A 25,517-nucleotide genomic window follows, 5' to 3' on the forward strand; every position below is an offset into this window, starting at 1 on the left:
TGCAACCCCAGGATGATGCTGTTCACTGTTTACCCTGCACTTGCATGTGTAGAAATGGCAGAATTATTATCCTAATAATGATTCCCTAGTTGTCCGCTGTGAAACATTTGTAAAGAAATCACTTGGCATCTCACAGAGGCCCGCTAATGGCTTCGATGATAATTAGCCAAAGCAGCCACTAGGGGGGTAACTCAAGGATGCTTATTTGCACCTTCTGCTCCCTAATACCAAGTGTGCTTTTTCTTTTTAAGGTTTTATCTATTTATTTTTAGAGAGGGGAAAGGAGGCAGAGAGGGAGAGAAACATCAATGTGTGGTTGCCTCTCACTCACCCCCTACTGGGGACCTGGCCTGCAAGCCAGGCATGTGCCCTGACCTGGGAATCAAACCAACGACCCTTTGGTTTGCAGGTCGGCACTCAATCCATTGAGCCACACCAACCAGGGTGCTATTTCTTCTTATGATAGCTTAAGTCCTTTGTATATTGAGGATTTCATTTTGTAGTCATTTGTGAGAAGCACTCAATATTAAGAACTAAGATCACATTAAAGATAATCCTATAAGAGTGACAGATTAGTCCTATTTTGAGAAGGCTTAGCATAACTCAGTTTCTGTTCACTTAAGACTTGATGATGAAAGTTCTTCAGTCAAGAGAGGTAATGAAGGATGCTCGCAATGAGGGAGAATATACAAACAAATTCTGCTTATAGGGAAACTGCAATATTTGGACAGTTTAGACTGGTTGGCTGGAGAGTTGTGGGAATGCATTTGGAAGTGAGAGGAAGGATCACGTAAGCCAGCTAACAAACGTGGGCTTATCCACAGTCCTTAAGGAGCAATGAGAGTGTTTATGGAGGGAAATAAGGACATATTTGAATTTTAGAATGTGAATTTCATCCAGAAGACAATTCGGGAAAGTAGGTCAAAAGGCAAAATAAGAGGAAAAAGAAATTCCATACAGAAATTTGTAATTTGGATGAGGAATAATGAAAGAGTTACAGTGATGCCTGAGAGTTAGAGATGAAATTAATATATTTTGTTAAAAAAGGCTGCAATATGGTCAAGGATGATTTGAAGATTTTCTGTGGGTAGAAAGAAAAATTGCAGGAAAAGCTTTCATTATGTTTATTGAACAGTAATATAAGGTGCTGTAGAATATTGAACATACGTTCTATGTCAAACTGATTTGCCCTTCAAGTTGCTAGATCATACGAAGTTTATTTTTTAAACATGAGTACGTGGACACATCCTATGACTTTTCCATGAATGTAAACTTTTGTTCATGTGGCTACTAAATTATTCAATACATGTTGGAAGAGATGATATTCATTGTACTTAACAAAGGACAGAAAAAGGACAGACTTTCAGAAACTGTTTATCAAATACATCAACCAGGAAACAATCATCATTACCATCATCATTATATTGGCAATATCCTTATTATAAAGGTTGCAAAGCACAATTCATGGGCATTATCTCAAGTGACTGTAAGTGAGCCAGGTAACTGTATGACTGGAGAACCTTCAAACTAGGTGAGTAACTCCGCCAAGACCACAGAGCCTCTACATCTAAGGGGAGAAATGAGAAGCACATTTTCATGGGTTTCAATAAGTTAGCTATTTCAGTGTTGAAACTGATGCTGGGATTCAGTGATTTTTCCAGCATATTCCAGCAACAAGTAGATAGACAGTTCACCACTGTTTGGGGGTATGTCTCATGAAATACTTTTACATAATATTTTGTATTAATGGCCTAGGGTTTTGTGCTTCTTTAGAAATGTTATCCCCTTTTGGTTACAATATCAACAGTCCATTTGCCTTTGGTTTTGTTTTTCATGAATTTAATTTAGATGAATCTGTTATTATCAATATGTTCAGCAGAGCTGTTTCCACTGTCTCCATGGTTTCCTAAATAGGTGGCGTGGTCTTAGTTCCACAATCAAGTCCTGAGGTTTTCTTTGTCACAATATCAATGAATCCTATGAAAATTATACTACTGTAAAGAAAATACAACCCCCTAAGAGCTGTTTGTTTACAGATACCTTAAGACAAGTAACAATGGACAGGGAAGTACTAGTTACTCCTAAAATTATTTTAAATAGACTAATAGTAATGCAAACAACCATATATCTTCAAAGGAGGAAGAGATTAAGGATTAGTAAATTAATTGGAAGGTGACAATTAGATCTGAAAAGAGGAATAAGTTTGTCAGTGGACAGAAAGAGGGGGAAGGGCATTGCAGGCAAGCAAAAGATAACAGCAAAGGTACATTAACGGGAGCAGACTCATAGAGGGGGTGACAGCTAGTGTGGGGGCAGGTAAGGGGTGGAGGGACTGTGCAAAAAGGAAAAATATGCATGACAGTGTGGTGATTGCTGGGGGGAGGGGGTATAAGGGGACTGAATGGTGATGGAAAAATACAATAAAAATTAAATTTTAAAAAAGGGGCATTAGACATGAAACTGGTTGGCAATCGGGGCTGCTGAGTATAGATGATTACAGCTGAAACAGACCATACAAAGAGAAGCAAGGGGGGAATTGAGACTATAGATTTGGCTGTCCAATGTGGTAGACTCTAGCACCAAATGCTTGCAAATAAAATAAAAATAAAAATAAAAATTCTGTTTCTCAGTCACACTAGCCACATTTCAAATACTCTGGCTGGGGCCTACATATTGGACCACATAGCAACAGAACACTTCCACACTGCAAAAGGTCTCTGGGACATCTTTGATGAGGGCCAAAGGCCAGGTGCTAGGTGGCTTTGTAAGCCCATCAGCAGGGGAGTGAATGGAAACTGAAGGAAAAGTAAACGAGAGATGTGAACTCTGACCCCCTCCCTAGTCCCATCTTAAACACGTTATCTCCCTTGTATTCATCCCGATTTCTTTAAAGCTACGATGCATATATTCATAGCAGTATAAATGTATTAAAGTTTCATTTTAACATAGATATAGATGTAAGAGCATAGACAATTCACACACTAACCACAGGGAACATAATTTCTTACCAAAATCCTTTAGAATAAACACAAAAGAACATATTTGCAGAGGAACAAAATTAATTGATCAAGACCACCCAATTAGCGAGTGGGGAAATCATATGAAACCTTTGCTTTCTTCTTCCTAGTTAGGAATTGGGCCCCCAGGATCATAAAATATTCTTGGATCTGGGTCCTGAAATGTAAAGGTCATAACAAACTGCTTTGAATTGTCTCTGTCCTTATTTCCAGGGTGTTGTGGGGCTGGACAATGATAATGTGGTAGAGTCTCCACACCTATTCACCTCAAATCATTCGACTATGTGCATGCTGAAAATCTGATCCTTGGTTCAGAGATGGGGAACCTAAGGCAAGTTCTGTTTATCGGAATGTGATGGGATATTTGCTATGGGCCCTGGGAAGTTTTTATTTTCTCCCATAAAAATAAGCAGAAGATGAAAGTGACTCCTTTCTCCTACTAGATATGCCTGGGTGTGCCTCGCGGGACCTCTGCCCTCTGAGGAGGCGGCCGCCACAAGCCAATGACAGACCCGTGGGGCTGGAGGCCTTCCTCCTACTCCAGGAGCCACCAACCTCACCATTCACCATCCAACGAGATGATAAAGACTCTATTTTTGTTCATAATCAAGCATTATAACTAGTCCAATTTTGGATACCTAATATAAGAAGAAACATAACATAGATTTCTTTTCCGTGGAGACACAAACATCTTTTACAACATGTAACAGATAACCCAAAGAAGGAGAGTGCATTCCAGTTACAATAATCACTACGTTCAAAGGCACAGTTATCAAGGAGCTTGGTATATTCCAAGAGTGGTCAGGGTTTATTTGTCTTGGGGGATAAATAATTATAACAGAGTCGTAGTAGACAGAAACAGGCAGGAAACTGGAAAACTAGGAATGGATTATGAAAGGCCTGGCTTGGCATACCCAGGACTGCAGCTTCTGTCCTAGAAGCAGACTCACGAACTCGATCAGAAATTCTCCAAGATGCTCCAGTATATCCCATCTGGATACCACTCATGGATCTCTTGCTAGAATAAGTTCTTAGGTTGACTCCCTTGTTTAATAAAAACTTTGAATCATGACATGTTATTGTCTGCATATATTATTTGCAACATGGACATGAAGATGTTCGACTACAATATTAAGAAACACAGGTGGTGATTTGGAGGCTGTCAGAAGAACTGGTAAGCCCTGAACAGCTTCTTCAAGGTCAGCTGGACCTTCAAAGATACAGGTGGCCAACAGTGTATCTTTGTAATAATCCCAAAGGGCTAGACTTTCAAAAGCTCCTCCATTTTCACAGGAGAAGTTGTAGTGGTAACATACAAGAATGTATGGACTCATCTTTGATTGAGAAGAACTAGGAGAAACTCAGTCCCTTTCAGTTCACAACTCCCAGCTTTGGAAAAGATGTTGACACTGGACAATGGACACACCCACTGCCAATGAAATGCAAGTATTAAGATGGGAGTAAAATAATGTAATTCATTTGAAAAAGTATTCTTGCTGTATGTGGATACAAGTCTAGCTCTTAGACACATTTCCATATTATAAGGAAAACTCTGGCTTTGGTGCATACTTTAAGCAGAACACATACCTGACTCACATTTATACTACTACTTAGTCATCATTCATAGTCACTGGGGTATGGCTTTTAAAATACACTTTCAGTCTTGCTGTGCTAATAGTGTTTTTTTCTTATTTGTGAACAACAGAGTGAATTTTTCAAACAGTGCATTTGAGGCTTTAGAGATAGACTTTAGCCATGGAGCCAAGGATTTTCTTAGAAAAGACCAGGCTCATGGACAACCAAACACTACCTGTTGAACACCTATGCACGCTAACATTAAAGAAGGCAATACAGGCAACAGAAAAGGAGAATGAAGCACAATGAGTTGAATAGAGTCCGCCTCCCCAACTCATTTCCACTGGGAACCTCCCATTGTGACCTTATTTGGAAACAAGACAGACATAATTAGTTAAGTTAAAAAGCAGTCATACTAGATTAGGGCCCCCAATCCAATTGCTGCTATCTCTATAAGAGGAAAGAGAAAGAGATTTGGACACAGAGACTCAGAGGAAATGCACAAGTGAGAAGGCCGTGGGAAGACAGAGACACAGGTCGGAGTGACGCATTGGCAAGCCAAGAAGTGTCAAGGGTTGCTTGCAATCACCAGAGCACAGGACAGAAGCATGGAGTGGGTTCTCCCTCAGAACCTCTAGAAGGAACCAAGTCCATGGACACCTTGATTTTGGATGGCTGGCCTTCTGAACTGTGAGAAAATAAATGTTCCCTTCCCCTCTTCAGCCACACAATTTGTAGTAATTTGGTACCGTAGCCCTAGGAAACTAAGACAGAAAGCAAACTAGAATTGGTCAAATTCACGCCATGGGCCAAGTTCTGTGCTAGATGTCCAGTTGTTCATTGACTACTCACAGGTGGTCCGACCCATTTCACAGATGGAAGAATGAAGACTCAAAAGGGCTAATGACATCATTCTGTTAGCAAATGATGGTCAGGGGTCTAGTTCTTGTTGTTTTTCTTTCTGTTACGCTCATCACTTTGAACTCCCTGGGCATGGATTTATTCATCTTGCAAATGGTGTGCTGCTGAGAAACAGAGTTCTCAGATGTGTTCAGAGAAATGCAGGTCAGGAGGGCTGGGGCATGAAAACGCATTTTTCCGTGAGGGAGTGGAGCTAAAGCTGGGCCTTGGAATTTCAGTAGGATTTGGACAGAAGGAGAGGTCCAAACGATTTTTTTCAAGAAAGGGAGATTGGGATTCTAATTGGATTCTATGATGTAAGCAGACGAATGCTGACACATACGCGGAATCGCACGCTCCTGTGTCGCAATGTTACATTCTCTGCCGGTATCCGTGCGTACAATACCTTCTCCAATGCTTAGAGCCACACTAGGGAGGCACAACTATCTTCTTCCTCACAGTATGAATAAGAAAACAAGTCTCTGAAAGCTTAGATGCTTTTTCTTTGAAGTCACACAACTAGCAAATTGATGACAGGGACTTAAATTCTAGGCATTTCTGACCTTGAGCTTTGCGCATTCCGACTACGCAATAGGAGAACGAGTCTCCCTCCTCCCCTCCCAGTGCTTTCCCTTCCTCTCTCCCCTTCAATTCATTTTGTATTTTTGTAGAACAGGAGCAGCACTGGTGAGGACAGGAGTTGCACAGGACACAAACCTCAATGAGAGTGCAGCAGGTTCATGGATTTCTGCCTATTGTCGGGAGCCAACCAACAGCCCACCCTTGACACAGTCGGGAAGGATGAGACGCATCTGCACAGCAGAGGCGACTGCGGCTGGATCTCCTGTCTGTCTCCTCCTGCATGCCTGTCCCTGCTAGCAACAGGTGGTGGGATTTTTAGATACCTGTGCGTTATAACAAAAACTCTGCACGATGCCTCTGATTCTGCATGAAATGATTTGTTGACCACAAACCAGAAATCCCTAACTACCCTAATGCTGCCTGCTTCCCCCACCTGGGAAGTTAAGGACAAAATTATACACTATGGGCAGACCAGCTGCCAGAACGCTGGAGGAAGCTGTTGCTAGGAATGCTACTTAAGGAGTCACCACTTTAAAGTTCAAGATTTATTAGAGCCACTACCCCTCCCATACCCTGGACAGGAATGTTTATTAATGGGACCAGGTGGGTAAAGAAGCAAGGAGTTCTAGTTGAATATAATAATTTCAATACATGGAAATGAACATAAAACATGCCCCCGCAAGATGTATAAATCAAAAGACCTAGGAAGGAAACCAGTTACCTAACTTAGACAATCTAACCTTAATAAACAATAGCTGACTTTTAAATCGCCCCTTGCACCCTTTTAATTTAGACCAATCTATAGAACCTTAGTAGACTTTTAGTTATTAATTGGCATCTGAAAGTTTGTGCCTGTATAGCTTTGTTGGCTACCTGATTGATAACCCTCTTGGTCAAAATAACCTTTGTTTAACATGGTTGATCGGTGGGACCTCCTGGACTTTTCGGTTATTTCTTCGTTTAACATGATTGATTTGTAGAACCTTCTGTACTTTTCGAAGTTATTTCTATGGTAACCGTTTCTGTTTTAATAATCACACTATGCACCCGCTCCATTGAATGTTGTATAACCTCCCCTATAAAAATAAGGATGGATTCTCGGTGAGTCAGTTGGGCCCAAAAGGCCTGACACCCCACCTGGTGTCTCTCTCCATTCACTTCGCTTGAGCCGTTCCTCCTTCGGGGACCCTGAGACCCGCCGAGGCCGGACCCCGGAAGCCTATAAGAAGGTTTTAAAACGGAAATGTCTGTAGGTATTTGGTAGGCGGAGCAGGGATATTCATTATGACCAGGAGTGCACTGGGGCTTTCGGCAGGGGGCCTGCTCTTCAGCTTGGAGCCACACGGAAGTCAGTGGTAATTGCTTATTTGTCTGCCTGTCCTGGCAGGCTGGGGGTTCCTGGAGGGCACAGGCCGGGTCATCTCTGTCGCTGTGCTCCTGGCTTCTGGCTCTATGCCTGGCACATAGCATGTGGTCAGCAAATGTGTTCTGGGAGGAAGGAACACACGAATGAATGACCATATAGGATAATGGATGGTTTCTGTTTCTTTAGTCCTTGCCGATGATCATTTCTCGAGAAGTTTATAGTACATATGAAATGACTAAGCTAAGACTCATATTTAAAATGGAGTGCTTAATGCTAAACAAATTTCACTGAAAATAATAAAATTATATTTAATATGTATATGCTTAGTAAAAACCTGTTTTCTTAAAAACAAATTAAATGTTCAACACTGTTCAGCCTTGAAGTAATTCTCCTAAACATCAGGTTTCTCTTGCTTTGCTTTCTCTTCTCTAACAGTGTATTAGTAGTCTTGGCATAACATACAGTTAATAGAGAATACGCAATATGTATGTGTAAAAGGAAAAAAAAACCCTACTTAAAAAGCCATATAACCTTTCTGCTAAATCCTTAATTCCTATTTTAATGATTAATTTATACAAACCAGAAAGTAAACACATTTAAAAAGTTTTCTGATAATTTAAGCCAGACCTCATCAGGGTAATTGCATTCGCATTATGTATTTAAGAATCAGTCTTCCCAAACAGTATTATATTAAGATAATGAGACAATATGCATATGCAAATTGCTCCCATCAAAAATTATGTTCCTGGACACATTAAACAGGAGATATTAGACATAATGATAATTTGACATATGAAATAGCTTCATTTATTCAGACAAATCGTGCAAGAGTATAACCACCATAACTTAGTATGTTTATTATTCACTAAAAAAGGTGTAAGAAAGATGGACTACAGTGCCAGTGGGTGTATTTCACATTACAAGGAATACAAAGCAGTTTTTCTTTTTTGCAATTTGGATGTGGAAAAGTCCCAGATCCTTCCTTTGCCAATGGATCAAAACGCCAACCTTGCTGAAAGTCACTTGTGTCCTGGTCCCGCAAGAACAAGCTGCCAAGCTTTGCGCTGTAGAGCCGGACAGATGCATAAGTCAGCTCTCCCCTCCCCTCCTCTCCTTCCCCCGCAGGGCTCTGCATTATTTCTCTGATCTCTTTTGTTGTGTGTTGAGTCTCAAGAAGCATTTCTTTGTATTTCTCTGCTTATTTACCTAAACAGCCATCTGGTCCCCCCGGTTCGTTTGGCCTTCTGGGGAGATCTTTTATGAGGCCCGGCTTCCCCTGGAGCACCAGAAGTCTTCTCCCACGAGTGGATGGAGGCCCAGTTTCCCCTCTTCTACCCATACTGCTTTGCATGGGCTCAGGAAGAAGCCAGTTTCCTGCAGAGAACTATTTTTCTCACACACAGGAGAGAGGTGTCAGAAAAATGGCCTCCCAGTAACTGAAAAGAAAAGGAAGATTTTTTTTTTGTTCAAGTTTATTTTGTTCCAGAAGTGTGGTTCAAGGACACCAACAAAACTCTGGGAAGTAGTTATTATTATCTCTGCTTTTCAGATGAGCTAGTAATTTGCTCAAGGTCATATAGTTAAGTGGTAGGTGTGGAATTTAAACTTGGGATTTATCTGTCATCAATTCATACCTATGGACCCAGGAATATATCTCCGGTCAGGGCGAAGGGAGCAGTACAACGTGGAGCACCTTTATGTAAGCTGGCTTGGGAGCACAGAATCATGGCACTGATGGGGGGCTTCGTAATAATTGAGTCCAATCCCCCTCGTTCAAGTTGAAAACTGTAGCTCTAAGGGATTCAGTATTTTATCCAAGGTTACATGTTATGACTCTAAGTCCAATTTCTAAGTTTTATATTTCTTGCTATAGACTGAAAATTTGTGTCCCCTACTCTCTCCCCCACACCAAGTCCCAAAATTCTTATGTTGAAACCTAATCCCCAGTGTGATGGTGGTAGGAGGCAGGATCGTTGGGAGCTGATTAGTCATGAGAGAGGAGCCCCTATGAACGGGATAGTATCCTTACAACAGAGACCCCAGAGAGCTTTCTTGCCCCTTTCACTACGTGAGGACACGGGGAGAAGACCACTGCTTATCTACGAAGCAGGAAGCGGACCCTCACCAGACACAGAATCTGCTGGTGCCTCGATCTTGGTCTTCCCAGCCTCCAGGCAGTGACACATACATTTCTGTTGCTCAGAAATTTACAAGCTGCTTAGACTTTGGTATTTTGTTAACAGCAGCCTGAGTGGATTAAGGTACTCATCTGTAATGGCATCTTACCTCTCACTCAACTTGGTTTACTTCAATGAAGTTTACTTACGCTTTTCACTTTGTATTCTTTATCCTCTATTTTAATTGATTATCCTCACTGATAAAACAAACACACAAAATTTGCATTCATCACTTTTCCTTTCTCCCATTACAAATAAGTCTGAGGAACTATTTAGAAAAAGTGTTTTTTGAGATCACCATGAATGAGAATGAATTAGAACTAATTGCAGAACTATTTGGAGTTTAAATCATAGATTGTTCCCTTTCTTTCTCCTTTTGACTTTGCTTTCAAGAGAACTGATCTCAAATGTCATTAATATCTTCACCAATTTAATAGTAAGCAAGTCTGCAATTTGCCAGTTTGTTCCCGATTATGCCTAAAAAGTAAACAAACAAAATACAGGCCCAAAAAAAAAGGAGCACAATAAAATAAAATTGCACAGCTATTTAACAGGCAGACCATCCATCTTTCACTATGCCTGGGTTACATAAAAGGAAAGATTTGTAAAGGTCTTTTATTTTGCTCTTGAATGATGAGACAATCCAAATGCTTGCTTTTTTTTCTCTTAATGGAATTTGAGTGGGTAATATTAAGAAAGAATAAACTAAATGATATATTTAAATACATCTCACAGGGAATTGTCAAAATCGCCTTCTCTCTTTTTGACACTGGGCTTTTTAAAAAGGATTTTTGTTTTGACATTTTACCTAAGTGCATTTATCACTTACACTGAACATTCTCCTTGACCCTGGGATTGCATTTTGGGAAATCGAGAACAGGCAAATCCCACCTCAGAGGTAGAAGTGTTTGCAAACACCTTGCACATGCACATGGGTTAGTTCTAGTTTGGAAACCACAGCCCAAACCTGGAGTTTTTATTGTTTGCTACCTTACCAAATGATGAAGTGTCTGTCTCCTTTTCAATGGACACAAAGAGGCTGCTGCAGCTGACTATGGAAGTTCCTACAGAATATATATTTTCCTGTGCAAGTGGCCAAGGGAAAGAGACGAGTGGACACTGAGTGACAAGGAGACAGGAGGTTTGGCAAGGATGAGGTAGCACCAAGGAGAAATCTGTCTTAATTCATCATGAAGTAAGAAGCACTAACTTTCATGAAGCACTGGCTTAGGTCAATGTCCCTAGAAGCAAAGGCTGAGATGAGGTTTTTTTGTACAAGTGGTGTATTTGGGGAAAAAGGAGAGAAAAGCAAGATAAAACAGTACAGAAGCTAAGCTGTGGTGTGGGCTCGGCTGGTGACTAGCTTTAGCCTGATCTCAGAACGAGTCCTGCAGCTGCAGCATCCATTATCCTAGCCACTAGCCACGTGTGGTAGTTAAGCACTTGAAATGTGATCAGCCTGAGTTGAGACACGCTCTGGTAAAATACACACCTGATCACAGACACTGTATAAAACATATGCACAATATCTCATGAATTGTTTTGTTATTGATTACATGGTGAAACAACTTTTGGAATAACTAAAATATATTATTAAATTTGTATTCATTTTGCTTTACTTTTTAAAAAAATGTGATTACCAGAAAATTTTTAATGACAAACGTTGTTTGCATTTATTTCCACTGGTTAACACTGCTTTGGAATGATAATTTGTACTTATTAAGCCAAGAAAGTCTTATAGACAGTCATGCAATGTTTCCCGCCCTTTCTCCCTCCCCACCTCCCCCTCTCTCCTTTCCACCATCCCTCCCTCCCTCCCTCCCTCCCTCCCTTCCTTCTTCCCTCCTTCCCTTCCTTCCTTCCTCCCTCCCTCCCTCCCTCCCTCCTTCCCTTCCTTCCTTTCTCCCTGTTTCCTTCCCTCCATTCTTTCCTTCCTTCCTCCCCCCTCCTTTCCGTTCCTTTCCCTCCCTCTCTCCCTCCCTCCCCACCGCCCCCTCTCTCCTTTCCACCACTCCTTCCACCACTCTTTCCTTCCTTCCTTCCTTCCCTCCTTCCTATTTTCTCACCACCACCACCCCCAATTCCCTAACCACTAATGTTATTTAACACTTAGCAAAGCAGGACTGTTATCTGGATTTCCTACTCCAGTTACACAGAGGCCTCTGACCTCGTCCAAGCACCCGGGCAGACATGTCCATAAATGAACTGCTTTAAGCGTGATTACAAAACGTTCCTGACAGCTTAGGGGTGGGAAGATTTATTGGCAGCAGTTTTTCAAAATAAGCAGCTTACTTAAAGTCCAAAAACGCATTATTAGCTGGTTTCTAGATGCTGCCATCTTTCCACCTGCAAACCCATTTTGTCGATGGCAGATGAAGGCTGTGGTAGACACTGGTCTATGTCCTTTGGCAAGGTTTAGCTTAAGAAACTGTGTGGACAGGCAGCAATTCTATAATATAACCCAACTACACAGCATGTTACTGGCTAGGGCAAATTTTACTCCTTTCTCTCTCCCTACACTTCCAATTTCCTTACGTTTTAAAAGGGGAACCCAGTAGCCAATCCTGCAAAGTGGCAGAAGGAGAGACGGGGAGGTGGGGAGGTAGGCAGCTGACCTAAACTCCATTGTCTGTGATAGTAAACATAGCTGGACACAGTGGTGTGACATGGAGAGAAGGGTACAGTGCAGTGAATTTCTAGATATATGTATGAGACATCTGAAAAGTAATGAATATTTAGTAGGCCTATCATATTTGACCTAGAAAATATTAAAAGTGGCTTGATTTTAACATTTGGAACTAACACTCATTTATCTAATCTCTGTTTCAGTTAGATTATAATGAATTTTTATTCAACAAAGACAGAAGCCGCATCACAGCCAAATGACGAAATGCTATTTGTGTATGCAAAACGGTTCAATTATTTGATGCGATTAAACTAATATCTCAAGAGTGATTTGAAAGGAGTCTCTTTGTAAAGAAGACTTCAACAAAAATCAGAAAAATCAAGCAACATTTGCTATGATTTTGAGAGAAATCATAGCAAAAAACGGACGAAAGACATCAGTCTTCAGTGTTTAATGTTTATCGTTACTAAAACTTTCTGCAATCAATGATCTAGATAAAACTCTCATTCTGCAAAAGCAAGAATTTTTAAAGGAGATTTTCTTGTTTGAACTTTTTTTTAAAAAACTACTCTTGCCTACCCAAGATTAAGTATGAAAAACAGGGGGAAAGTGTGCATCCTACATATTCTTAGATGTCGGCTCTTGGAATCTTCCTGAGTGTTTTGCTGATAATTTCTTGAACAAGAGTCTCCCACTTGACTCTCTGATATAAGAACACAATAGGGTTTCATGTCACATCACTTCCTCAAAGAATTGTGAGAGATCTTTTTAAAAAAGATTTTATTTATTTATTTATTTATTTTTAGAAAGAGGGGGAGGGAAGGAGAAAGAGAGGGCGAGAAACATCAATGTGTGGTTGCCTCTTGCACGTTCCCTATTGGGGGCCGTGGCCTGCAACCCAGGCATGTGCCCTGATTGGGAATCGAACCAGCGACTCTTTGGTTTGCAGCCCGTGCTCAATTCACTGAGCTACACCAGCCAGAGCTTAATAGATCTTTTTAACAGCCACATGATCCTTCACGGAAATCCCCAGGTAAAAAGTAGATCACAGGCAGGAATGTCAAATTTAAATGGCAAACCTAAGGGTCACAGGAGCCAGTGACCTAACTCAAATCTTGCACAGCCTCAAGTATGAAATTCTGATTTTCATAACCCCATATAGGTATTCTACTTCATTGTAAAAAAAAAAAACTGCTCCCCATGAAGATTAGTAAATGAATGACCGTCCCTAACTTAAGTTCAGGGAGCAAATAATGACACAAACATTAGAATAGAACTAGCTTTTGGCTAATTGATAGAAGGAATCAAGGCTGCTAGAGTTTTTCTAGCTAGTGTGACAAAATAAAAGTCTCCTGCTATGTCACAGGTGCATGCTGTGCCAACAGTGTAGTAAGTCTAGACTGGCTGTCTCCCATGTGGCCAGCTCTGTGCTGGGTTCTGAATTCAAGGCCTGAGATAAAAGTTCAACTTGGATTTGTTCCATCTTAGAGTGCAGCAACGTTCTATTATTTGCATTAACTGATGTTATATCCATGCATTAATATGACTAGGAAGGTGGTCTAGAGCTTTGATGTGACATCATATTATAAAAGATCATCTTACTTGTCCAGTGGGGCTGAGCCAAGAGAGTAATGGTTCATTCTTTTGAACATGTAAGTGTGGCTTTCATAATTATAAAACAAACCATGAGGGGTCAATATGTTAGGATACTTAGGAAGGCACACCCACCCATACGGGTCTACAACTGAGTACAGAAGTCTCATGTAAACATTCTCATAGTATATCAAAAGCACAGGTGACTGAATTTTTTTAATCAAGAATATTACAACTCAGTGGATTGAGCGTGGGCTGCGAACCAAAGTGTCGCAGGTTCAATTCCTAGTCAGGGCACATACCTGGGTTGCAGGCCATGAGCCCCAGCAACTGCACATTGATGTTTCTCTCTCTCTCTCTCTTTCTCCCTCCCGTCCCTCTCTAAAAATAAATAAATAAAATCTTTTTTTAAAAAAGAATATTACAACTATACTGAAAGGATTTCCAGATATTTTTACTCCCTTATCACAAACTACTGCTCTGTAAGTTGTTAACCAGTAAGGCAAATTGAAATAACAGATACACACGCACAAAAGAGAACGCACCTGAGAACTTGGCGTCCAAATTTTACTTTGTGTTCTACCAGACTGTGCATTTACGCTTCTTGACCAGCTCCTCGCCATCTCAGTCCTATTTTACAATCTACTGCCTGAGTTCTCTCATTGAAAGGCAAATGTGATCACGGCTCAGCCCTTAAGACCCTTGCTTGAAGACCCACGGCTTACAGGCGAGACACTAAACTCAGTGTTCTGACGATTCACTCAGAGCTATCGACTTTATCGCTCACCATTTTACATTTCCATGAAAGCGCAATGCTTTACAAAATGCTGTTCCTTTTTTAAGAAAAGCCATTTTTACTATTATGTATCGGAGAAATGCCTATGTATGTTATTCCTGGTTGGCTCCACTCCCTCACCCTCTGCATTTACTGATTTACTTACAAATTAGTAGCCATTATTAACACATTCACTGCCACATTTCTAGCACACGGACTCAGCACACTTTATAAATATGCTCTTAAATAAGGATTGATTTGACTGGCCTGTAGTTAGCTTCATTTTTTCCCCATAACTTACAGATCAAAGAATGCTCCTTTAAAAGTAGATATTTAGAGCCCTGGCTGGCGTAGCTCAGTGGATTCAGCATGGGCTGCGAACCAAAGTGTTGCAGGTTCGATTCCCAGTCAGGGTACATGCCTGGGTTGCAGGCCATGACCCCCAGCAACCACACATTGATGTTTCTCTCTTTCTCTCTCCCTACCTTCCCTCTCTAAAAATAAATAAATAAAATCTTTAAAAAAATAATTTTAACAGGGGAAATATATACCATTGTTTCAGAAACTGATTATGCAGACTGACTCTCTTGCTAAGGAATTAGAAAAATTAACTCAGCACCACAGCTGTGGGATTATGTTACAGAACTAGCTATATTTTGAAAACTTTGAAAATCTGCCAAAAGAGAAAATTAAAAGATTGATTCTATAAGTGATGCTGTTCAAAGTTAAACTACATCTCTAATGGATTTGTTAGAGAGGATTTTTTTTTCCCAGCCATATCTTTGATTTTCTTGCTTTTGATCAATGGACAGTTTGTGCTTTATCCCGCGGTGAATAATTCTACCTGCACAAAATGTAAACCTATAATCATCTGTGAAAGGCAGAGGTAGTCCTAAAGTGAATGAGTCATAAACGGTCCCAACACTTCAAATACCGCAACCTCAGCAATACCTCTTGTTTGTAGCAACTCACAGAAACTCCCCCCGGGGCCTCCTTCCGATCCCAACCTTTCCTCCATCCCAGGGAGCCGTTCGCCAGACTTTCCACATCATGGATTACTTTGCCCATTTTTCCTCTACGACAACTGCATCTTAAGTGGGCACTTTTTTCTTTCTGGATTGTTTCCCTCAACGCTGTATTTGTGAGTGGCTGTACTCAGTTCATTCTCATTGCTGGAGAGTATTGCTTTATGTGAATATACCGCCATTTATTTATCCAGTCAACTGTTGATAGGCCTCTGGGTAGTTTCCAGGTTGCCGTTATGAATACTTGAGGCTATGAATATTCATGTGCACATCTTTTGGTGAACATATGTATGCATTTTTCCAAATGTTAAACTGACCTTATATTCCTGGAATAAACCACGCGTTTCGTGATATATTATCCTATTTATATGTCGCTGGATCTGATTTTCTAGGATTGGGTTTAGGAGCGCTGCATTTGTGTGGCTGCAAGAAATTAGTCTGTAAGTTTCCCTCCCTTTGATGTCCTTGTGAAGTTCCAGTGTTGGGTTTCCCTAGGTCTTCCAAAAGAGTGGGGAAGTGTTCTCTTTTTTCCCCACTCTTTGGATGACTTTGTTTAATACTGGTATTATTTCTTCCTGAAATATTTGGAATAAGTCACTCTCGAGGCCGTATGGGTCTGCGATGTTCTTTTTTGGGAATGTTTCTAATAACAGATTCAAGTTCTTTAATAGATAGGAGGTTAATAAGATTTTCAATTTCTACTGTTAGTTTAGGTAATTGATTTTTTTTTTCAGAAAAAATCTCCATGTCATATAATTTTATAAATTAATTGGCATTAAGCTGTTTGCAACATCGATACTTTATGATGCCTGAATGCTCATAATAATGACTTCTTTTTGAGTTCTGAGTATTGGCCACTTGATTTCCCCTCCCCCCTTTTTTATATTGATCAGTGTTTGTAGGTATTTATGAATTTAATTAAGATTTTCATAGGTTGTCTACGTGTGTTTGAAATTTTAATTACTGTATTTCTCAAATTTCTTGAGATAAATGCATAAACATATTTAGCTTCCTTTCTAATACATTGATTGTAAGATATAAATTAGCAGTTTTTCTTTCTCTAAAAGCAAATTTCTTCATTTTTATATATGAAAGATTTTTTTTTCCGTGATATTGAATTCTAGTTATATTACTTTAGTACTTTAAACATGCCATTTTTATCATTTTCTGGCTTCCATTATTTTAAAGGTAACTTTCAGTCTTTCTGCTTCTTTAAAAATAATGTATTTTTCTTATTTGGCTGCTTTGAAGCTTTTCTCTTTGCCTTTGGTTTCCTGCAGGGTCACTTAGATACATATTGCTTGTTCAACAGATTTTGAATCTGCATTGATGTCGTTCATCAATGTGGAAAATTTTCAGCATTATCTCAACTCTCTCTACTGCCACGTTTTCTCTCTCCTCTCCCCCCGAACCTCCATTTATGCAACGATCGGACTCACTGTGTGTGTACTTGACTTACTTCTCACCCTGCTCCCCTGTCTTTTTCTCTCTGTGCATCAGTTCTGCATTTTTCATTTTTCTGTTTTCTATGTACTAATCCTGCTGTATCCAATCTACTGTTAAATACATTCACTGAAGTTCTTAGGTTCAGATACTTATCTTATCGTTCAAAAATGTCCATTTATTTTGTTTTTTATAGGTTCCAATTGTTGGAAGAAACTTTCCATCCTTTCATCTCTTTCTTCCATCTTTTTGTGTATTTCATGAACACGTTTATTGTCGTTATTTTAAAATCCTCTTCAGCCAATTTCAGTATCCATGGGTCCTGTTCTATTGTCTACTTTTTAAAAAATTGTTGATTATTAGTCACATAGTGTTGACATTTTTCAAGTGCAGTATTCTGATAGTTTCACGAGAACTATGGAGTCTCCAGATTATGTGATACTCAACCAGACAGTCTTACTCCCATTCTCCGTTAGGCAGAGAGAACGTGGGGCTGATGCCCTCAATCAGATTTAGGTTACAAATTTGGTAAGAGTATCTCTGGTTGCCTCTCTTTCTGAGGCATGAGTTTTTCTTCCAAAGCCAAGCCTGGATGTGCCCTTTACTGGCACATTCTTCATGGAAGATTTTTTTTTTTCTTAAATACAGAGATGCCAGGACACTTCTTGCCATTCAGTATTTTTAGGCCCATTTCTTCAGTCCTCTGTAGAGCTTCAGGAATCAGAAATTTTAGGAGTGAGTGTGCCACAGGACAGGAGGTCTCTGCACTCTTCATCCCTCTCACTCTTACTCTGTATGCCCGCTGAAAGGTCTGCTATTTCTTTTCTTCTAGGAAGACCCGTCTACCTAGATGAGCTCTAGTTGTCAATCTCTAACCTCCACTCAAAATTAGTAAACGCCACCAGAGCAAAAGCTGATGGGGAATTCAGTTCACCTCCAAATGATTCTCTTTTCTCTGGAGTTTTATTCCATTCACCCTTATTTTTCTTACAGTTCTCGATCCCTTTTATGAGTATTGTAATATATCCAAATTTTGTGGTTTCTTTCATCGGCTGAATGAACCTTCCAAAATTTACTATAATTTACCTGGAAGTGAGGTGCCCAAAACTGAAAGCAAACGTATTTTTTTAGTACAATGTAACTTGAACTCTTAAGAGTTTTAAAACTATATATTTTATTTCCTCTCAACAAATTAATTTTTAAAATTTAAATAAAAATCACATAAAGTTTATTGAGAATGATAATCAAAATTTACCATTTTATCAAGAGATAATCATGTCATAATTATTTTGAGTACCTATCCAGCATGTGGAATTATGCCTTCCTTTTTAACACATAAACTACAAAGTTGTCTGCCACTTCACAACTGAACATTCGTAAGGATGCCAGCTTGTTAACACATGACCTAACTCATTCAGATGTCCAAGTTTTACGATGTGTGGTCTTTTCACTACTGGGAAATAGACAACTGGATCGATAAATGCTACTGTTCCTACTCAGACAAAAACAATGTAAACTTTGAGACTTGTAAATAAAGAGAAATGATAACAGGTGTGATTTTGTATTGTTGTATGTAATAGTCTAGGGCTCTAACGCTTCTGGCAAAGAGAAGGGAAGAATGAGATTTTTCTTTTTCTCTTGTTAGCCAGCAGAACATTGTGGAGTGCTGATTCCATATGGAGTTTTTGTTCTGAAATATAAAACCTCAGGCATAAAATTGGAAGATAAACTTGTAAGCATTATTTTTCCACTATATTCAGTTTAAGATCTTGATGTCTAACATACATTTCCAGTAATGGCATTAATAAGAAAGAATGAAGACCTCAAGGAATGGTATAATTGTATAAAAGAAAAACAACATGAAATGAAAAAAAGGTTATCTAGTTGTGTGAATGACTGGTGAGAAATTTTAAAAGCTAAAGGCATTGAGATTTTATGAGTGATCTCCTTTGTTTTAATTCGTCCTAATTTTCTGATCCTTCTTCATTCTCATTTCCATTTTCCACATTGTTGCTTCCACTGTCTTTTACTCCAACTTCCCTTACTTTTACTTCTTTCTTCTACCGATATCATAGATGTCATTAATCAAGAATTATTAGCCAATTGGCACTTACTCCCATATTTCCCCTTTCAGTCCCTCCATTGTAGGGTTTTACTTTTGCTGGCTTGACCCTTTTGTCAGTGTCTTTTTTGAGTTGTCCTTGTATTCAACTGACTTAGATAAACACTCTCATTTTCACGATAGGGATTTTCATCAAAATAAGATATGCTGTAGAACTTAATTTAATGCTTAAATCTCTTGGATTTTTATTGTGGCAAAATAATGCTGCATGTCTATATTCATTTTCCTTCCCAACAGTTTGGATTGGCTGCGTGGGTGACAAATGACAGGAAAATAATTTGTGGGACTTTGGTAATAAATTCTGACCTCATCAAGAACTTTATATTGGACGAGTTATGTATGTTACTCAGGAGAAATATTTTTGTATTAAAGAATGAAGGGCAGTTATGACAGCTTTCACTTGCATGCTTCATCTTTCAGACCCATGATCCTTTGTCACTTGCGTTGGTTGGAAAAGTCGGATCGGAGCTAGTAGATGCTTAGTGGCTTGTTTATGAAATAGACATTGGAATCCAGAACTTCTGGAGCCAACTGAGTCACCTTCAAAAAATCAATCCCTGCCTCCTTCTTCTTGAAGAGAACCAAAACAAAGATCAACTATGCTGCCTTTCCCAGCTGGTGCTGGGAGACTATCAATATTCACGAAACTCAGCAGAGAATGCAACTGTAAATCAGGCTCATGTACTAACATCGACACAAAAATCATAACGAAAATCATAAAATGCAAACCCACCAATCAAAGAGTTATTACTTATTACTAAATATGGTTCACAGAAATTATAATGGTTCATATTTACTGACTGCTTAATATGTGCCAGACACAATGCTGCCTGATTTATGTGCACATTGTATCTGCTCAACAATCAAATGTCTCAAGTATTATGATGGTCACACTTTTCATTGAGGAAATTAAGGCACAGAGAGATTTAGTAGCCGGCCCAGAGCCAACAGCTGGTATATGGCAGAGGCAGATGGACACTCAGCCCGTCACTCTTAGGCTACGAAGAAGGAAATTAATTTAAAGACAGACCTATAGGCAGAAAGAAATATTTTAAATTTATTTAAGAAATAATGGATTAATATGTATATTGTATAAAAAGCTTGTGAAAATCAGTAAAAGGGCCCATAGCTAATTATGCAAATATAAACAGGTAATTCACAGGAAAACACACAAATGGTCAATAAATATTTGAACCAGTACCTAAGATCACTAGCATTCAGAAAAACATAAATTGGTAAGAGATATCAGTTCTCATCAATAAAACTGGAAAAATCCAAAATAATGATAATGTCTGAGTTGGCAAGAATTAGAGGAAACAAATAATTGCTCATTTAATTATAGTGAAATGTTAACTTTGTTAAGCATATGAAAGGGATGTTTGCCATTGAAATTCAGTATTTAATAAATTCAATATTTTATTTTATTTTAAAAATATTTTATTTATTTATTTTTTAGAGAGAGGGGACGGGAGGGAGAAAGAGAGGGAGAGAAACATCAATGTGTGGTTGCCCCTCATGTGCCCCCAGCTGGGGACCTGGCCAGCCTCCCAGGTATGTGCCCTGACTGGGAATCAAACCAGCAACCACTTGGTTTACAAGCCTGCATTCAATCCACTGAGCTACACCAGCTAGGGCTGAATTCAGTATTTTACAGGATTCATTTCTTTTAACCAATGAAACAGGTCTAAAAATGTATCATATAAACAGCATGCCTAGACAGCATATCTAAGCTTGTTATTGCAATTTTATTTGTAAGAATAATACTCAGAGCAACTGAAATACTTATCAATATGGAAATGGTTTTAAAATATATGGCCATATGAGATAGTGTATAATCTCCAAAAAGAATAAATACAGGAAAAGATATTCAACAATTTTCCATGTAAAAGTAAAAAAAAATGCTGACTTCAGAACAATATATATAGAATGATTTATTTGGATATTGTATACATGTGATATATACATGCCTGCACATAAGTACATAGAAAAAGAAGTGATACATGTGTGTACATAGTGCACAGAAAAAAAGTGAAAACATAGATTTCTAAATATAAGCAGTGACTCTCTCAAAGAGGGGTTTGGGGAAGGGAGACTTTGATGTATCAGTATGTATATCTTTTTGTTTGAATCTTTTTGCAATGAGGTTGTGTTTATACATTATTTTTCAGAAGTTAAAAATTAGAATAAAATGATTTATTTCAACCCAGGTGGGCCTATTGACTATATGTTATGTTTCCATCAGGGACTAAGAAGAAACAGAGGTTGACCTCATATGATTTGTTCTCTCTGGCTATTTCAGGCTTGAAGGTCATTCCTTGGCCTTTTAGAATTAGATTAAGCTGTACAAAGTCATCCAACTTTAAAATGATGTTCTAATATTATTTTCTGTTTATATTTTTATTAGGTATGTGTTTGGTCCAGAACTCTATGTTGGTTATCAATGAAACAGGATTGAATAATATGAGGTCTGTCCAGAAGGTATCCAGCTATGTATCATGAAAAATAGAGACAGTTGTGGAAGAAGATACAAGAAGCATAGTACATAGGACAACGATGTCTTCATCCTCTTCAAATAGGCTTTAGGACCTCACACAGTTCTCTCAGTCTCCATCAATTACCCTGTCATGTTTTCTTGAATCTCATCAGTGGTCTGAAATCTCTTCCCTTTCAAAGGTGATTTCAGTTTTGGGAAAAGCCAGAAGTTGCAGGGCACCAAATCTGGGCTGTAGGGGGACTGAGTCACCTGGGTGATTTGATGTTTCACCAAAACACTCTGCCCGAGACATGAGGCACGAACAGGTGCATCATCGTGATGAGGCTGCCAATCACCAGGTGCCCGCAGTTGCAGGCTTCTGAATCATCCAAATAGTTTCCATGGAGGAATGTTCAAGCTTAATATGAAATTTGCTATAGATTTGTTGCTCTACTCAGTTAGTCATTTTGAATGCCATGGCCACACAGCACACATGCTCACTCAACAGCATCTACTGCCCCCACTGACTAGTACAGTGAAGTCACCATTGTTCACACGTGCGCATTCCAGTCCACTCTCCGTGGCTGCCAGCTTGCATCTATGTCACACAAACCGTTCTCCTTATATTAACAATGGCTGGACTTTTTCTGGACAACCTCGTATACAGTCAGTCCTACCCTTAAGACATGTCATGATCAAGACATTAATTCATATAAAAAGGCTTCCAAATGCAGTGGGACAATCATTCCTAACAAAGGAGACAGCAGGGGAGATAAAGCCTTGTTCGAAGCTCTAACACTGTAAGACAACAGAACGTGAGGAAGCCCCTCCGCTCCTGCTAGAATATATTATACAAAGTGCCTGGCTGGCATAGCTCAGTGGATTGAGCGCGGGCTGCGAACCAAAGTGTCGCAGGTTCGATTCCCAGTCAGGGTACATGCCTGGGTTGCAGGCCATGACCCCCAGCAACTGCACATTGATGTTTCTCTCTCTCTATCTCCCTTCCTTCCCTCTCTAATTTATCATTAGTATAGAAAATTCATTATGCATTTCTACTTAAAAATCCACATTTTCAGGTCCTTTAAAACTTTGACTACACCAAGAAACAACAGGGTCATTTCCCCACCAGGCAGCAATTACCTGAAGGTGAATGATGATTGCGGTCTTCAGAATAGTATTTTCACTCCATTTTGGCAGAATTCTCACTACTTCTAGGTGATTATTCTTTCTCTTACACATACGCACATACCATATTTATATTTATCCCATCTTAGCACACTCCTTTTTAAAAGTATGTTCTTGCCTCTCACCAGTCACATGACTTACTAACATCGCCTCTTGGGCCCCCGCAGGTGTTTTATGTATTGCCACTGTTGTTCTAGACAGCAGAGTGGAAAACACGGCCTGCATAACTTAGGAGGTGTTGCGAGTGGGAAAGATATTTCCCCACTTTAATCACCCCAAAGAGGAAAGCCTGCATTCACTGCAGAGCCATTCTAGAGAAATAGTCCTTTGTTTCACATCTCAATCTGACTGTGAACTTGGCAAAAAATTAATGAACAGGTTTTGTGTGAAATGCAAGTGCCATTTATAAGAATACAAAGTATTAACAACCCAAGAAAATAAATTCTGCTAAGAACTTGCTTTATGAAAACTTACTAAATCACTTCTTGGGCCCTTCAAGATGTTATATATACATACACTTTCTTCTATTTAATATAAAGAAAAAGGGACAACTTTTCTGCCTGCGAAGACCTACGATGACTTGAGATGCTTGGCTCTGTGCACAAGAGCATGCAGAATAAAGAAAAAGTCCCTGACCGAAACAAAAGGATCACATGAAAAAGAGCCACCAGGTCACCTCCACAGCAGTTTAAACATACTGTTCAGAATTCCATTCAAGAGTTTCACTGGGACATTGCATCAGTAAGCCCGTGGAGATATCTGTAGCCTTTGGTTACTTCTTATGCTCTCTGCTCTAAAGGGGATTCTTTACATGATTTTAGTTGGAGAGTGTGGCAGATTTCATTTACTGACGAGGGCCATAACCGTACTCCCATCCCTCATGCTCATCCATGCAACTTTAGCCCCCTTGCATTGGGAGGTGTGTGTATATGTTCCCTCATCCTGAATCTAGGCAGGCTTGTGACCCAAGTGGAAGCGAACCTACTCCAACTCTGAAGCTAGGTCATACAAATGTGATCCAGCTTCTTCCCAACATTCTTGGAATGCCCACTTGTGGAACATACCCACCGTGTTTCAGGGAACCCCAGGCCATGTGGAAAGGCAACATATAGGTGTTACAGCTGAGAACTCCAGTGGAGTTCCAAGCAGATTGTATAATGATTGTATAGAGATTGTATACATTTGATGATTGCGGCAATCATCAAATGTATAATGATGCTAATTCCAAAAGGACCCTAGTCTCTAGTCCTTGAGCCACTCCATGGACGGCTTTGAGTCTTCCAGCTTTGAGATCCCCGAAATGGGAGCAGATGTTACCTGCCCAAACTGTGTCCTACCCAAATTTTAGTCCCTTAAAGTCAGTTGGCACAATATGGATGTTTTCTGCCATTATGCTTTTGAATCACTTGTTACACAACAACAGACATCGGAATATTGGATGAGCCCCCTCAAGCACAAGTATTGGTTTCTGTACTCTCTGAGTCTTCCGCTCTTATTTATCCCAGCCTTGGCAAAAAGGGAGCTGGTGCAAGATAGGAGAATGGAAATGATGAATATCAGACAGACTTGGGTTTGGATCCCATTTTCACCCTTACTTTTATTCTAAAGGGTTAGACAGATTATTTGGCATCTCTAAATTCCCTAACTATAAAATAGGATCAAAGATACTCACTTCATAGAATTGTTATAAAGATTAAATTAGACATAATATTTGAAAAACCCTAATGTCCTGTCTGCCTCACGGTGCATAAACAGGTAGATATTTTACATACTAGATGTTTTTGAATCAATTAATAAATGAGTAAATTAGTGAATCTACTAATAGGACCACCATTCAAGTTCTCACCCAACTTCCAGTGCTGTGAACTAAGATACATTACTAGTCCCTACGGGCATCACCTAATGGAAAACCTCCAAGGGAAGCACAGGGGTCTCTTCCCGTGGTGATTCATGTGGAATCCATCTGACATTCCTTCTTGGATACACATTCAGTAACCACTGGAGAAGCTGATTTCAAAGATCACTCATCAATATGTTAATAGTAAGCACATTTGACTCCCAGTTTGGCTTTTTTTTTTTTTATAATTTCAAGGGACCGTGGGAGGAGCAAGTCTGCTATTTCATAAGACTGTGATCATGTCTACTGCTTCCAAAGTCTTCTTGAAGGAGCTTTTATTTGAATACCACAGAATGCTAGCATCATCTATGATGTTCTCTCTAAAAGCATACTTTGCATTGTGCCCAAGCCAGAGTCCAGTTAGAACCTCCTTTTTAATGATTTGGCATCAGTGAGATGTGACAAAGCATTTGACACATTAACTGCTTCTGAAAGACAGGAACATGTGTCCAATAAAGCTGCTAAGCTAAGAAAAGAAAAAAAAATGAAGCTGAATCTGAGACACAGCAATGCCCCAAATTGAAACATTTTATGCCAACATAATGCCTCCCTTCTGTGCACGCATGAATGTCAAATGCATACAAAGTACCTGTTTATCTGCTCACAGTCAGTCCATTTTTAAAGCCAAGCAGAACACATTTGCTGACCCAGGAAACATAAATGACATCATTACCTAATGAACTGTTGCAGAATTCATTTGAATGTGGCCGTCCTTTTGAGAAGTATGAATCTTTCCCGTGATTAAAGTGATTTAGACAGGA

Source organism: Phyllostomus hastatus, unplaced genomic scaffold (genome assembly GCF_019186645.2).
Source record: "Phyllostomus hastatus isolate PE091 unplaced genomic scaffold, TTU_PhHast_1.1 phas_scaffold_129, whole genome shotgun sequence".
Classification (NCBI taxonomy): domain Eukaryota; kingdom Metazoa; phylum Chordata; class Mammalia; order Chiroptera; family Phyllostomidae; genus Phyllostomus; species Phyllostomus hastatus.